Consider the following 16,865-nt stretch of genomic DNA (forward strand, 5'->3'; position numbering starts at 1 on the left):
GCTTTGCCAAGATTTTATTTGGCAGTGGCAAGTGTCTGGTTATACCAATCTTAAACATTCTTGGCCATGGGCACTACTTCAGCCACGTTAATTGAAGGAGGCTTTGGGGCCCTGGTCTGCTCATTCATTTATGCCCTGGAATGGGCTCAAGGCAACTTCAGGAGAGAGTTCTGATCTTGCTGGTGGGCAATGATGGGAGGGCTCAGCTTTCCAAAGGGATGCCAACCTCACCCCAGCTCAACTGTCAGTCAAGATGTGGATAGGAACTCAGAGGGCATAAAAAGCAATGCCCTGGGCTTCCCTGGTGGCGCAGTCGTTGAGAGTCCACCTGCCGATGCAGGGGACACAGGTTCGTGCCCCGGTCCGGGAAGATCCCACATGCTGCGGGGCGGCTGGGCCCGTGAGCCATGGCCGCTGAGCCTGCGCATCCGGAGCCTGTGCTCCGCAACGAGAGAGGCCACAGCAGTGAGAGGCCCGCGTACCACAAAAAAAAAAAAAAAAAAAAAAAAGCAATGCCCTTCAGGTCTAGCTAGGAAGTACAATTTGAATACCCTACCACTAAATATTTACTTAAAATCCCTGCTGAGAAATAACACTATTCACAGAGGATTGCTTGAAGGATAAGCAGTTCGTCCACTCTTCCAGATTTCCTAACACCAATCCCTGGATCCCACCAGAGCAACTGAAACACAGATGCCTGGAATGCATCACCTTGGCCCCGGCAGAACTGCTTTTGCTGAACTATTTTTGGTGTGAGTCCATCAGCATTTTTTAATATAATTACAAGAAACAGTCCCGTGAAAAGCATTATTATGTTTGGGGTAAGAAGGCTGTTGAAGACATTGTTCGCTACATCACACAGTGTTTGCGTTATTAAGTAGCCTCAGGGTTAACTCTGTCTGAATTTAGTACCAAAAATAGTAGTGCTTCTCCCAGGCAATTGGTTTACTTATCCATGGCATGATTTTTCTAGAGGGTACTGTGAGGTACACTAGGGCAAAGGCAGTTGATTGGTGTTCCATGAAAAAGGGATTCCATAGTCAAAAGAAAAAAAAGTAAAAATCTCCAATGCAAATCTAGTTTTGTGTGTTTGTTTGTTTGTTTTTAAGGCAGGACTTCTCGTCACTAATGTGCTAATGTGCATTACACATATAATGTTAAGATATAACATTTATGTACTTGGTGACTGGGGATGATCATAACAGGCCAGTCCTTGTTTTGGGTCCTAACCATAGAGCTGATGTGGATATTTACATGCAGAAATTGCCTTCTCGTCTTTACATGAGACTTCTGATTGCACTGCCCAGCTCTCTGCAGCCTGATATTGAGTCCTTAGAGGTCCTGAAGTGTGACATGATGACTGGTGTGTCTCCTCTCTTGCGCCTTCTCCCCTCCACCACCTGGCTCAACCCCCATACAGGCACCCAGACAGAGTAATATCAGCATCTTTAGCCACTCTGCTCCTGACCCATGGACAGCTGTTCCTCTCCATTCTTGCCAACTGGTTTTGCTCCCATCTTCTAAAAGGTCTGCTCCTGCCCCAGTCTCCAGTGCTCTGACTTCTCAGGGTGTCTCCATTTCTTTCTTTTCTCTTTTGTCACCCAGTTATTCTTGGCAAATTTCACAAGACTTTGAGGGAAAATGCTGGCATTTGCAGACATCATGAGGTACTCAAGATTCTGCTTTCTTTTCATGCAAGGAATAGACTAATCAAGGGGTATAATTTCCTCTTGGAATATTTATCTTTTTAAAAAATTTTGCTCTTTGGTTATTGGAGCTCCCAAACTGCCATTTTGCAAACAAGGTTGTTTTTTTCATCATCACCTCCACCATCCCACCAATCTTCTGGGTCCAAGGCTAAGGGAATGCCTTAAGATTCTAGAAAGCTGCATTCTGGTTATGGCAGAAGCTACTGCATATCAATTCCCCTCTTCCTTAGCAGTAGATGCCTCAACTTTTAGCTGGCATCTAGCCATCCAGAATAAATACTACATTTCCCAGCCACTTTTACAACTAGAAGTAAACATGTGACTAAATTCCAGTCAGTGAGACATAAATGGAACTGGCATTTGTAACTGCTGGGAAGTATCCTTAAAGGGTTGCCTTTCTTAATCTATCTCTTCTTCCTGATGGTGGGAGTGTGATGAGATGGCTGGAGCTCTTGTAGCTATCTTAAACTGTGAGGAAGCACACCAAGAAAGACAGAGCAGCAAAATGCAAGGAGTCTTAGTCCCTGAGGATTGTAGACCCATCATACAGCCCTAGACTTCCTAACTCTGGATCCTCTTATGTGAGTGAGAAATATTTTCCTAGTTTAAGCCTCTGTTTTGGGGGGAGGGGGTGTTTGTGACTCACAGCCATACTTTGTATGGCTAATTAAAACACTTGCTACCTAGAGTTTTTCTGGAACAGGAAAGAGCCTAGGTCTCCTAGTCTAAGGTTGAAGGGACCCTCTAGAGGGAACTTTCCAGCAGTCAAAAACAGAGAGTGCAGAACAGAGAGTGAGAAGTAAAGCCACCAGGTCCACAGGGCTAACTGACAAGAGATGTACATGCTGGAGGAGTCTGCTCCTCCAAGCAGTTTTGAATCAGTACCATCAGGATTACCTGGGAGTCTGTTATGCACAATCTCAGGCCCGCCCCGGACCTACTGAATCAGAATCTTCATTTTAACAAGTTCCCCAAGTGATTCATACATACTTTGAAATGTGAGAAACATGGCCTTATGGAGGGCTTTAATATCACAGACGGAAGTCAAGGCCACAGTTCCTGTTTATCACAAGGAGTTGGAACTAGGAAGAAATTATTTTGGAAAGTATGATCCCATCAGAAAAACTCCTGCTAGTCAGCAGAGAAACTGGCTGGCCACCCCAGGGTGTGGGTAAGAAAAAAGAAAAAGAGTTAATGAAAGAAACTGGAGCACTTAGCCTGTATGTGCTAGTATAAAACCCAAATTCTCACACTTCTTACTAGGAAAAAAAGCCCAAAGCCAATAAAATAAAGTAAAACTGATTTAGAAAAAAGAATCCTATAATGAAGAAACTACACCAGTGGGGTGTCTCCAAATACTAGAGAATATATAGGACTCAGAGGAAGATAATTCCTGCTGAAGATGAGACAAAACTTACAAAGCACACAAGGAAATGCAAAACCACAAGTGTCAGCAAAAATTACAAGTGAGAGGAATCATTCCCAAGGAATTGCCAACTGAGCTTTCCGAAAAGGAATCTTAAATAAGTTTGTCTAAAACGTTTTAAAACTAGAAGAACATAATCTATACAGCAAGTGCAGACGTTATGAGAAAAGAAGAATTGGTTTGAAAAAGAACTAAAATAAAGTTCTAAAATTGAAAAGTATAATCATCCAAATTGAAAAACAGACAACAACTTCAACAGGCTGGTTCAATAGTCCATTGACAGAGCCATGAAGGAAACTGGCGACTTGAAAAACAGATCTAAGAAAAATCATCTAGAACACAACATAAAGAAAAGGACATTTTATTAAATATGTGAAAGAAAAAATGTATGAAAAAGAAATTGAGAACCATGGAGAGTATGTTTTAATATTTCTGTATCTATCTGTCAGTAAGTGCTACAGAAATCCAGGCAACAGAGAAGAGGGTGAGAGGTAATATTTGCAGAGATGATGGCTAAGGAATTTCCAGATTTGAAGAAAGGTTCTAAGCCTTGGCTTGGAAAACACATAGAATAAGTAAAAACAAATACACATTTAGCCACATGATAGTGAAACCACAGAACATCTAAGGAAAAAATAATATTTTCAAAGATACTAGAGAAGAGAGGAAGATTATCTTCAAAGAAATGTCTACCAGATTGATATCACCCTTCTTACTGGCAACAATAGCTGCCAGAAGATGAGGGAATAATATCTTAAAAGTGCTAAGTAGGGGGGAAAAAGTCCATCTGCCGTTCTGTACTCAGCTGACCCTCATCTGAGATGGGGGGAAAAGGAAAGATATTTTCAGAAAAAATTGAGTTAACTAAACACAGATCTTCTTTGAATAACTACTAAAGGATTACTTCAGAAAAATGAAGAGAGATGGGATTGCAAGAAACAGTTGTGTGCAAAAATGCATATATATATATATATATATACACACACACACACACACACACACACATGCTGGTAAGTCTAGATGGTGTAGATTCTAAAAATAATAATAATGACAAATGGTGAGTAAAAACATGACAGAACTAAATACTAGACCATGGTAACACGGAAGATGGGAGCAAAGTTAAAGCATTCTGAGTTCTGTAATTGTGTCTTTTCTAGGAAGAGAACAGAGATATCAATTAATTTAAAATTTGTTCCCAAAATATGAAGTATAGATGTTAAGAATGTAAGGGACAAAAAAAACCCCAAACAATCCAATCAAAAAATGGGCAGAAGATCTAAATAGACATTTCTCCAAAGAAGACATACAGATGGCCAAAAAGCACATGAAAAGATGCTCAACATTACTAATTATTAGAAAAATGCAAATCAAAATTACAATGAGGTATCTGATGATGGTCAGAATGGCCATCATCAAAAAGTCTACAAACAAATGCTGAAGAAAAAGGGAACCCCCCTACACTGTTGGTGGGAATGTAAATTGGTACAACCACTATGAAGAACAGTATGGAGGTTCCTTAAAAAACTGAAAATAGAGTTACCATATGATCCAGCAATCCTACTACTGGGCATATACCCTGAGAAAACCATAATTTAAAAAGATACATGCGCCCCAGTGTTCACTGCAGCACTATTTACAACAGCCAAGACACGGAAGCAACCTAAATGTACATTAACAGCGGAATGCATAAAGAAGATGTGGTACATATATACAACAGAATATTACTCAACCATAAAAAAGAATGAAAGAATGCCATTTGTAGCAACATGGATGGACCTAGAGATTAACATACTAAGTGAAGTCAGACAGAGAAAGACAAATATATGATATCACTTATATGGAATCTAAAAAGATGATACAAATAAACTTATTTACAAAACAGAAACAGACTCACAGACTTTGAAAACAAACGTATGGTTACCAAAGGGGAAAGGTGGTGGGGAGGGATAAATTAGGAGTTTGGGATTAACGTATACACACTACTATAGATAAAATAGATAATCAACAAGGACCTACTGTATAGTACAAGAAACTCTACTCAATATTCTGTAACTATATGGGAAAAGAATTTGAAAAAGAATGGATATATGTATATGTATAACTGAATCACTTTGCTGTGCAACTGAAACTAACACAACATTGTAAATCAACTATACCCCAATATAAAATTAAAATTAAATTTAAAACAAAACGAGTGTTAGGGAAACTACAAAGAGAATAAAAATACAATGTGTAATTTCCAAAATGAAAGGGACAGGGGAAGAAATACAAAATCTCAAATGTATACATACCCATAGGGTAAGTGTAAAAATCATGGGCTGAAGGGATGCACAGCGATATCAGGACAGAGGTTGCCAAAAGATGGGATTGGAAAGCGGTTCAATGAACATTTTAGCATTGTCAGTAACTTTTTTTCTTTTACTGAAAAATAAAATCAAGGTAAGTATTCAAAGCAAAATGTTAACTTTCACTTAAATTTAGCAGCGAGAGGCCGTTGTATTTTTTTCTAATATCTTTCTGTAATTTAAATTTCTTTTTTCAGTGAAAAATCTTTTAAAAGAGAGGAGATACAAATCCACAAGAATTGTATGTTGGCTTAGAGGGTGGTGGAGGAGGGAAGAGAGGGCAGGCCTCTCTCTGTTCCATCGCCCGTGCTGGGCTGGAAGGATGGTGTCCAGTGGGAAGCATACAGATGTTGCATGGAGGGGAGAGACTTGAAGGGCAGGGCTGCTGGTGTAGGACTCCCAGGCCCTGTCTCGATTCACACCTTGGTCTTTGCAACTGGTTGCTTTTATACCCAGCTTTCTATGACAGCTTGTGTTCACCCTATATGAAGCCATCCAGCCCCACAGCCTTACCTCAGGCATAAGCAGATGGTATTCAGGGACCACAAGGGCACATTCAGGTACAGCAAACTCATTAGGAGGCAAGAATTTGTTGGTGTGAATGGAAGATGGGTCAGAGCAAGCAGCCTATACTACATGCCACACACACCTTTATATAAATTATTTCATTTCCTTAGAGCCTCGTAAACAGCTCTTTAAGATGAGTATTATTGTTTTCGTAGAGATCACTATTTTGCCTGCGGCTTCTCACCCTGAAAATTGCAGAGTTGGATCTGAAAAAATAAAAGCAGTATCTCTTGAAGAGGGAAGGGAAGAGCCCTCATTCTCCCACCTCCTCTCACTAAGGCCCCCAACACTGCTGGTAAAACTTACCCATTTTCCCTCTGTCTCCCCAATCCCCCTGTCCTCTACCCTTACTCCCAAGAGACTTCCTGCCACCCACACCCATCTGGCTTGCCAGCCTCAGTCTTCAGGTGGGGTTGCATAACTCTGCCCTGGCTGGGCCACTGGCCCTTCACCAGCTGGATTCACCTATAGCCACTGAGCAGCCAATGCCAACTTACAATCTACCCAGGCTAGGAGTAGTAAGGGGCGGGAGGGAGGGGGCTCTATTTATCTCTACAGAGTAAAAGCAAGTATCAATACAACCAAGAGATGGGAACTAACATTTGTGGCCTGCATGCTTTGTGCATTGAGCTGGCTGATTTGCACATATTTTCTCATTTAATCTTCCCAACAAGCCTAGAAATTATTATTAACCCTGCTTTAGATGTGGAAAGGGAACCTCAGAGAGGATAAGTGACCTCCCTGAATTTATGAGTTGTTTCTCTTGTGGAAAGAGACTGAGAGATGCAGCCTCCAGGATCCTGAACACATGACTCATAGCCTCCTAGAGCCGCCCCCAGGAAGCTCTCCAAGGGTTATAGATGCCCCAGGATGATGGTGATGATGGCGATGATAATAGTAATAACAACAATGTAACAGAAACATTTACTGAGTACTGAACACATACCATGTACTTTATATACATTATATCATGTTAACATACACAATAAATCTCAGAGATATGTACATTAATGACCCCCATTGCACAGTCAAGAAAACTGAAGGCTTATAAAGGTTAAGAGATTTCCCACATTGGAGTCTATAAAATAATGGAGGTTGGATTTCAACTCAGGTCATCTGACTCCAGAAACCAAATGCGACCACTGGATTAGTATGGTTAGGTCGTATGTGCCAGAAAAGTCTAATATAACAGTGACTTAAGCAAGACAGTTTATTTCTCTCTGAATTAAAAGAATGCTAGAAGCTGACAATACAAGGTTACGTGGCATTTCCTCAATCTTCTGGATCCAGGTCATCACTCTGCCATGCTACAGTACATCCCTCATTCTCATGTTCTCAAGTGGCTGCCAGAGTTCCAGGCATCACATCTGCATTAGCAAGATGGAGAGAAAAGCACAGGTCAAATATGACCTGTCTTTTAAAGATGTTTCCTAAAAACCAACCATGCTAGGCATAGGAAAACTTTACTCTAGCTGGGCCTTTGGCCCAACACTCATCTTAGTGAGCTAGGTTGGACCAAGTATGAGCCCAGTGCAGACAGGCTTAATGCCTGGATTAGGATGTAACAGGCCAGTGGCTTCTCTGTGGTCCTTTCCACAAGGCCTGTCTTGCCACAGCTGCTAAATAGCAAACAATGAGAGAAAATGCCCCTATCTCAGGGGCTCAGTAAATATTCTCAGTTGTGTCCTGCCCTTGGGAAAAGAGTGAGGAAGAACAGTGTTTAAATGTGTCTTTTGGCAAAGGCTGCTTGACTTTTGGATACGAACGAGTATTGACCAACTCCAAATCCCAAGTTGTTTGCACTGTAGCACCTCTTTTTCTTTTTTTTTTAACCAACATTGTCCTCCAGTAGTTAGTCAAATAAATAAACGAGGCTCATAAGTTTTAGTGGCACAGACGTGTCTTTCAAAAGCTAGGGAATTGCTTCGAGGGTCCCTGCCACCCGAGCCAGAAGCCACCTTGGCACTACAGGGAGAGTGAGGGCTTTGAGTCACTCAGTGACAGAGGGAAGCCTATAGGATGGGACAGACAAGGATGACTTCAAGATGAGCCACACTTGGGCCTCACATGGGTGATGAGAAGAGGGAGACGACTCACTGGAGTCTTTCAACTTCGCTGACGTCTGCATTTTCCTATCAACTGCGTCCTTCCTGGTGAAGGCACACCAGCCCACGGGATGGTGGCTACTTCTTTTCACTCTCTAAGAGGCTTGCTTCCTCCTAATCCAAGACCTTCTCCTGGAGGAGACACTAAAACAGAATGTTTTGACCCCAGTGCTTGACCCCACTGCTTGACCCCATGGGCATCTGTCCCCAGGAACATTTGAACTCACTCTCTGTAAAGATGCCCCTCAGGCTTCGTCTCCCTTCTCCCTCTGGGTGTCACTCTACATTCACCTTACATCATAGCCACCAGAGAAACCTTTGTATAAGAGAAACAATAATTGATAAATGTTCTGTAGTTAAAAAAAAAAGAAGATGAAGAAGAAGAAACTGATTAATGAACCAACTCTTTCTGTAATATTTACGCAAAATTGAATTGATCCAGGTAGAAATAATTTCAGTAAAATAAAGATGGAATAATTTAGAAAGGGTTTCATGATGTCATGTACAGAAAATCAACTACAAAGGGAGAAAACATATCACCAGTTCCTCCAGAGGAAGCAAAACTTGTCCTAGCACTTAGTTCCAAAGTAAATTTCTCACGTGGATGTACCCATGTTCCGCTCTGGGGCTTCTTAGACCATTTGAAGCCACCGACTTCTCTGTGAATCTCATTACATCTGTGAATCCACTTCCCAGAAAAAAGCACATACACCCATGCAATCACATTCAATCTCTGGCAGTTCCCAGGCTCCAGAAGCTCATCCATGGATCCCAGGTTAGGAACCCCAGTCTACGTTATGGGTGTGGCAAGGACACGTGCCTGGAACACTTTCCAGGTGAGGAGGAGGCAGAGGAGGGGAAGAGAGGGAGGATTTCCTACTGCCTGATAGGGAGCTGCACTGGGAGATCCCTGAGATGTGGCTGGGTTGAAATATGGCACCATGTGCCTGTAAGCCTTACCATTCAGAATGCAAAATTTATAAACTCTTCCAGTGGTTTCTTTTTGTACTTGTCTCCCTTCCCCCGACCTTTTAAAATGAAAGACCGTTTTAATATATTTAAGTAAAGCTCAGGGGTGGTGACAGAGAATGTTGTCTTAATTTAGATCTGGAGAGCAAGGGCATTCCTGCAGGCTTAGAGTTGGGGAATGTAAGACTGAGAAATTCAGACCAGTAGTTCTGGGCTGGGGCAGGGTGACACTCAGAAGCCAAGACCTTCAATCCCTGCTCTTCCTGAGTTCATGAACCCCTAGTGTAGAGGAATGAGGGAGGGCTTTGACGTCAGACAGACATGCATTTAAATGTCACTTTGTCACTAAGTCACTTACTGCCTGTATGGCTTGGGCAAGTCTTTATATCTAAGCCACGTGTTAAGTGTCTGGCACATTGTAGATACCAAATAAGCAAAGATCAGACTTCCCTGGTGGCATAATGGTTAAGAATCCACCTGCCAATGCAGGGGACACGGGTTCAAGCCCTGGTCCGGGAAGCTCCCACATGCCGCGGAGCAACTAAGCCCATGTGCCACAGCTACTGAGCCTGTGCTCTAGAGCCCACGAGCCACAACTACTGAAGCCCGCGCACCTAGAGCCCGTGCTCCACAACAAGAGAAGCTACCACAATGAGAAGCCCGTGCACTGCAATGAAGAGTAGCCCCCGCTCACCGCAACTAGAGAAAGCCCACACGCAGCAAGGAAGACCCAAGGCAGCCAATAAATAAATAAATAAATAAATAAAAAGAATGACTAAAGAGTATTAAAGAAATAATAAAAAATAAGCAAAGGTGCCCTGAGAGAACTTAGATTTTAGTGGTGTGTCTTAGTCCGTTTGGGCTGCAATAACAAAAATACCACAGACTATGTGGCTTGAAAATATTTACTTCTCACCATTCTGAAGGCCGGAATACCAATATCAAGGCTCTGGCAGATTTGGTGTCTGGTGAGAGCTCGCTTCCTGGTTCATAGATGGCCATCTTCGTGCTCTGTCCTCACATGGTAGAAGGGGAAGGGAGCTCTCTGGGGCACTAATCTCATTTAAGAGGACTCTATCTCCATGACCTAATCATCTTCTAAAGGTCCACCTCCTAATACCATCACATTGGGGGTTAGGTCTCAATTTATGCATTTTGGGGGGACAAAATATTCAGTGCATACCATGGTATAATGCCCTCAGAGTCCAAGGGCAATAAAGAGGCAGAATGCCCATCACTGGGGTCCTGGAGAATGTGCTCTGAGATTCATTCAGGATGTTGGGGCCAGAGTAGAAATCTCAGCATTGCTCAAAAAGACCCAAAACCCAGCAGCACAGCCCAGAATCATTCCCTGGTGTGAGATTAGAGGCTGAAACGGAGGCCACCCTGTTGTGGAAAAGGATGAAATGATTTTCAAATAGCAGTAAAAATGGAGCAGAGAACACCAAAGACAAGGCATAGTGCTTGGGGGAGAAGGGGGCAAGGCTGTTCTTGGCATTTGGAACAGAACAGTTGATGAGTCCCATCTCCACTGCCAGGAGTCAAACCGAGTCCTGCTTTGGCGTCCTGAAGACCTTTCCCACCTGCTTTTCCCATGCCCCATCTGACTATCCAGGAGCAGGCTTGGCTGGGTGTCCACACCCAGCAAGAATAACAACTGGCACCCAAGGTGAAATAGACCAGCCCAGACTTTTCCTCAGATGAGACAATTTCCAGAAAAGAAATCTGCCAAGAGACAAGAGCTACCAGGAGTGGGGAGGGCGGGGAATGGTATATTGGGGCCATGCGGGAAAAGTTGATTTCTGGTGTTGCCCACACACAAAGATAGCAGAGAAATCAAATGCATGAGGAAGGGGCATCGTCCTTCACAGCCCCCATCCTTGGGCATTTATTTGGTGTCTGTGTCCTCCGGAACCCAAAGGTGCTGGACTGATCAGCGCTGGTCTCCCTGTGAGGACCCATCCAGAAGGAAGGCTCGCCCCAGTCCCACCCCACCTCCTTCGGGCACCCTTCTAATCAAATTAGCCCTAGCGTCCAATCTAAAACGCAAGGAAAGGAAGGGCAAGCGAGGATTCCCAGAGATTCTCCAGGCTGATTCCATCCCCTGCCTCCCCCAGCCCTCACCTCAGGCTTGCCCTCTCCTTGGCAGGGCTCAAGGCAGGCTTATTTCCCCCAAGGTTGTCACAGACCAATTTTCTAAACTGCATGAAAACAGAAAACAAACAGAAAACCAAATCCACCAACGCTTGAGTCTCAAGAAGAGCTTGGCAGGCAGGAGCAACGTGCTAACAATTTCATGCTGTTTTAAGAGTTTCTAACTAAGCAACATGTACCAACAACCAGATGTGCCCTGATACCGGGAGAAGAGAACATGGGCTTCTAGAGACATACAAGGATTTTTGTAAAACAGGAAAAACACTCATCAGGAAATTTCCAAGCTTCCAAGCGTGCTGGGCCTGGGGTCGGTGGAAGATTGTCCCGTTCTGCTCACTCTGCAAACTCATTCACACAACGATTTATTCAGTTCTGCCACAGAATTTTGGTCAGTCCTCTGTGTTGAGCATTCAGGATACCAAGTAAAGGCTCATAGCCCGAGCAGGAGAAAAGCAAGGAAACAAACATAATAACAACGTAATATAATATGTTCTGAAATGGAGGAAAGAAGCCCAGGAAAAGAGGCCTTATTCAGTCCACGTGGGAATCAGTGTGCTTCCTAGAGAAGATCTGAGTCAATGTATTTCAACATTTATTTATGAAGCACGTATGTGCTGAGGACACAGGTAAGGAAAAAGTCAGGTATACTTCCTGTCTTGTGGTATTTACTACAATTAGGGGAAGCAGCAGTCACCCCAGAAGTGAATGAAAGCACGTTGGCTGTGCCTGCAGCAGGTGATTCCAGAGTACTTGGTACCTACTACATGCAGGATGCTGGTGCCGGCACCGCAGAGATGCACACCAGCCACAGGCAGCACAGCCTTTAAAGGAAGCCAGTGCCAGGAATTCCCTGGCGGTCCAGTGGTTAGGACTCCACACTTTCACTGCTGAGGGCCCGGGTTTGCTCCCTGGTTGGGGAACTAAGATCCCACAAGCTGTGTGTGGCCAAAAAAAGGAAGCCGGTGCCACCTCTTATTTATGGGTCTGTGGCTTGTGAATGGGCTTTAGTTTCCCAGTGGGATGAGGTCATCTTTGAGTCTGTCACCAGGGCCCCACCCAGCTCTAAGAAGGCCACAGTGTTCAGCAGAGGCCAGGGCCCTAGGCTCCAATCTGCCCCAGTAGGACCATCCCCATGGAGTGGGTTGGGGACTGACCCAAGACAGACAGACACATCCATCATGCTACCTTCAACTTCTATCCCATTAGCTTATCACCACCTGCTTGTTTGCTGTGCACAACACTTAATATTTTTATTAGTCCTGAAATTATTGTGAAATGACAGTTATTTTGCATTTGGGTTTAAACTAGTTAATGGGATAAACATCAACATACAAGTTATAACATGATTTTTGTAATACCCTATTTTGGGATTTCTTTTACCTTTAAAAAAAAAAAAAACAAAAAAAAAACAGCTTCCTTTTTCTCAAAAAGGAAGGCCTGGGCCTTCCCTAGCCTGGGAGGTCACTCCAGGTCAGAAGCTCTCCTGTGCCCCAGGGGGTCCTTGCTCCCTGCAAAGTCCATTAGCTCAGGCTTAATGCCGTCCTAAAGCTGGTGGCCCTCTTTATTAGGGCTGTGTTTGTCACCTGGTAACTTGTTTATTGCACCAGCTCTAGGGTGGGGAGGGGAGGATGGGTGTGAAGGTCACAAGTAGGTGGGAATTGCACACCTCAGGCCAGAGCCTCCCCCTGGTCATTATTTTCCCAGAATGACCTCTGGGGATGGGGAGTACCCAGCCCTCCCTGAGCTAACACATGACAAGCCAGCACAAAAGAACTGCAAACAGGCCCCTAATTAATGGGTTTGCTTAGAGCTGTTCCTCTGTTTAGGGACTTCATCCCAACAATTGCAGGCTCCATAATCATTAATCAGTCACTACTACTTTTCTGGGTGCCGACCACAAGCCCAGCTCTGTTCCAACCACCAAGAGGAGAGAAGAAAAGAAACAGGAACTCAGACCTGTGCCAAGTCCTTCACTGCATGAGCCCACAAATCCGCACAACCAACTGGAGAGGAAGGTATTATCATCCCTCTTTTCAGATGAGGAAACTGAGTCTCAAAGAAATTAACTAGCTCAAGGTGATCAGCTCGTAAGCAAGAGAATCAGAATTGGAACCTGGGTTCGACTGACTCCAAAGGCTGGGCTCTGGGAGGTAACAGACCAACTGTTCAAAACTGGTCCAAGACAGAAGAGCTCACGGCTGGGTTGTCCCAGAGGCTCCTAGGATCCTCTCTGGACCCTAGGAGCCTGGGGAGAGGGCACACAGAGTGGAGGTCTTGAGAGAAGACTTTCTAAAGGAGTGGCAGAAGGGGCTGGGCCCCAAAGGGTGGAGAGAATCATACGTGTTTAATAAGCTGTACTCGGGCACTTTCTCCAACCACTAAGTCCAGGGTTGGAAAGGATTGTGGAATCTGTGCCTCACTCGGGGCCAATAAATGACTAGTCAAATGTCCGAGGAGGACATGTAGACACACACACACAGGCACACACACACACACAGGCACACACACGCAGACCCACCTCGGCAGCTCCAAACAGTGCCTGGAACGGGCACAAGAAAAGAGGACCTCAGAGGGCAGCGAGATGTTGGCACCAGGCGCCAGCAGGGATTAGGGCAAGGGCCAAACCGAGAGGAGATGTGGAGCCAGCGAGTCCTGTGACCACCCTGGAACCGGGAGGTTGGCAGCTCCTGGAATGTCTCAATTTAGACCTTGTCCCAGAACAGGAGAAATGCCAAGGGTGGAGGAGAGGGGCCAGGAGAGGGTGAAGAGTGGGGACTGACTGAGAGCTGGGCTCTTTCTCCTTTTAATCAGCCACGTCCCCACCTCTGAGCTCTCCCTCCTTGACCCTCAAAATACACATGAGCAAGGTGTTCAGACCCCACAGCTCCACGGGAAGAAATGCACATCAGAATCCCACACAGATTCACCCAAGAGTCTCTCCTGGGTCCTGGCTCTTTCCACACTCATGTCTCTACCAGGCAGAGATTCAGGACCCCCAGGCCAAGCCTGGGTCTGGTCAAAGGCGGACAAATGAGAGCCAGCCAGGAGCTGGCCAGCCAGGCCCGCACAAGCCCGTCCCCTGAATGGGGTCTGTGTGCCAGCCCCGGAGGAATCCTGTGCGGCAAGCTGTTCTTCCCTAGAGCTGGGTTAAGAATGTGAACCCTGCCCCTGACGTCATCCAAGCCCATCTTCCATGGCTCCAGGACTTGACACACTGTCCCACCATCCATAACACACATGACGTCACCAACAGGCTGTGTTTCTGAATCAGATTCCAGAATGAGCTGTTGGCCCATAGGAGCGGGCCAACTCTTACCCCAGTGGCCAAGCCTCTTAATCTCCAAGGAAAGTACACTCTAGTCCTGGAAAACAGGCTTGGAGCCAGTAGCCAGGCACTAGCCAAGATTTGATAAGCCAAACCCTAAATAGCCAGCAAGGCCCAGGCCCAGCTCCATCTACCAGTCATCACAGTTCACCTGGAAACCTACCTCTCATTGAGATGCCCAGCTCTCCACAACTGAACTAGGACCAACCCTCTGTGAGCAGGGGTCCCCACAAGTGTGAGCTGAGGACGCCAGCCCTGTTCTGAAGCTACCCACTCCCTCCTCCTTCCCTCCCTTCCCCTGGCTTCTCTCCCAGTCTTCCACAGAGTCTCTGGCTGTTCCTGTCCTCAACTAACTAGTCAGGGAGGCAAAAAGCCCATTTATTATTTTAATTTGCCACCAGCTACTGAGGTTTCTCTGGAGAGTCTTCCCCACACCACGTCTAGGATGTCTGTGGGAAAAGATGTGCTGGAAAGCCCGGCTCTCCACGCTGCAACACATCAGGAAGGAGGCAAGAGAGAACAGGAAGCACACAAGGAGACACAGTAGAGAGCCTGGATTTCCCAAGACTTGAATCCCAGCAGAAACACAAAACCAAGTCCGTGACCTTCATATAAAGTGTGGTGATTTATTATTCTGAGAAGACAGTGGTGTCAGGAGGGAGATGGGGAGACCTTCCAACAGCAGATATCTTAAGTGAGCATTCCTCCTAGGGCACATGCCAATGCTCCAGCCTCAATAATGCCTGCAGGGTCGGACCAACTCCTGAGCCTCACAAATGGGGTGCTCGCCTCAGAGCAGCAGGGAAAATGAGCCATGGCCTCAGAACTTGGCTCAGCCAGTTCTCCAGCCTGCACAAGGCCCCCTGCACTTTTCCTGAGGTTAGTTGGTTGAGAGACTCTGCTTCAGAGGGGAGACCAGCACCAGCTGAGGTCTTCAATGCGACAGACTGGAGAGATGATCCAAGGGTACCCTTCCTGATTATCCTGCATCTTGCTGAGCATCCCCAGCCAACTAACCAGCTTTCTCGCTCCATCCCTCTCTCCTCCCCCCTCTATCTTCCCTCTCCCTTTTCCTCTCTCCCCTCTATCTTCCCTCTCCCTTTTCCTCTCTCCCCATCATCTGTCTCCCTCCCCCCTCTATCTTCCCTCTCCCTTTTCCTCTCTCCCCTCTATCTTCCCTCTCCCTTTTCCTCTCTCCCCATCATCTGTCTCCCTCCCCCCTCTATCTTCCCTCTCCCTTTTCCTCTCTCCCCATCATCTCTCTCCCTCCCTTCTCTATCTTCCTTCTCCCTTTTCCTCTCTCCCCTCTATCTTCCCTCTCCCTTTTCCTGTCCCCCCTCTATCTTCCCTCTCCCTTTTCCTCTCCCCCCTCTATCTTCCCTCTCCCTTTTCCTCTCTCCCCGCCATCTCTCCCCCCACCCCCATCTCTCTGTCATTCTGCACATCTCTTGTACATGTGTCTCCTGCTGGCAGCTGGCTCTTTCCCACTCTCTGCCCCCCTTTCCCCTCCCTCAAGCCCCACATACTCTGAAGCCAGCAGGGGGTGAGCTGCTCAGAGCCTAATGGAACAGGAAACTGCACTTTTCACTCTGAACATGCTGCAGTAGAACAGCCTCTGCTGAAAGCCAGCCTCGCTGGGCTCAGCCGTTGCACAGCAGCTTCAGGGACGTGCTCTGGCTGCGACTGTGAACCATGCTTTTCTTTTAATCCCCGCTCCCACTTGTCCCTACATCTGTCTGAGTCACCATCCGCTCAACACTGTCACCTCCAGCCCATCAAAGCCTTTCGGCTCCCTTTCTCTTGGGCATATGCAGCCTAAATGGGGCAAGTGCCAGAGGGTGAAGAGGGCACCTCAGAGGAACTCCCAGGGACCACCTCAATACAAAAGACTGGAGATACACCCGCAGAAGTGAAGTTCAAGGATATTGTCCATAGGCACAGTGACATCCCCACACACCCCTGCCAGGCTGGTCTCGGGGCGCTGAGCAAGCCCTATGGAACACGGGATGATGGACGTCCTAGGACAGGGTTCAGACAAGTACACGTGAACCTCACCTCAGCTGGCAAGAGCCCACTCAAGGCCTAGAGAAAGCTGTACCCACAACACACATGTTCCAACACTGAGCACTTAAGGTTGTCTGCAGAGTAGGGTTGTCAGATAAAATATAGGATACTCAGTTAAAACTGAATTTCACATAAACAACAAACAATTTTCTAGTATAGGCATTCCTAAATATTACATGAGACATATTTATATTTAAAAAT

This window comes from Mesoplodon mirus (assembly GCF_964341445.2).
Source record: "Mesoplodon mirus genome assembly, chromosome: 14".
Taxonomy (NCBI): Eukaryota; Metazoa; Chordata; class Mammalia; order Artiodactyla; family Ziphiidae; genus Mesoplodon; species Mesoplodon mirus.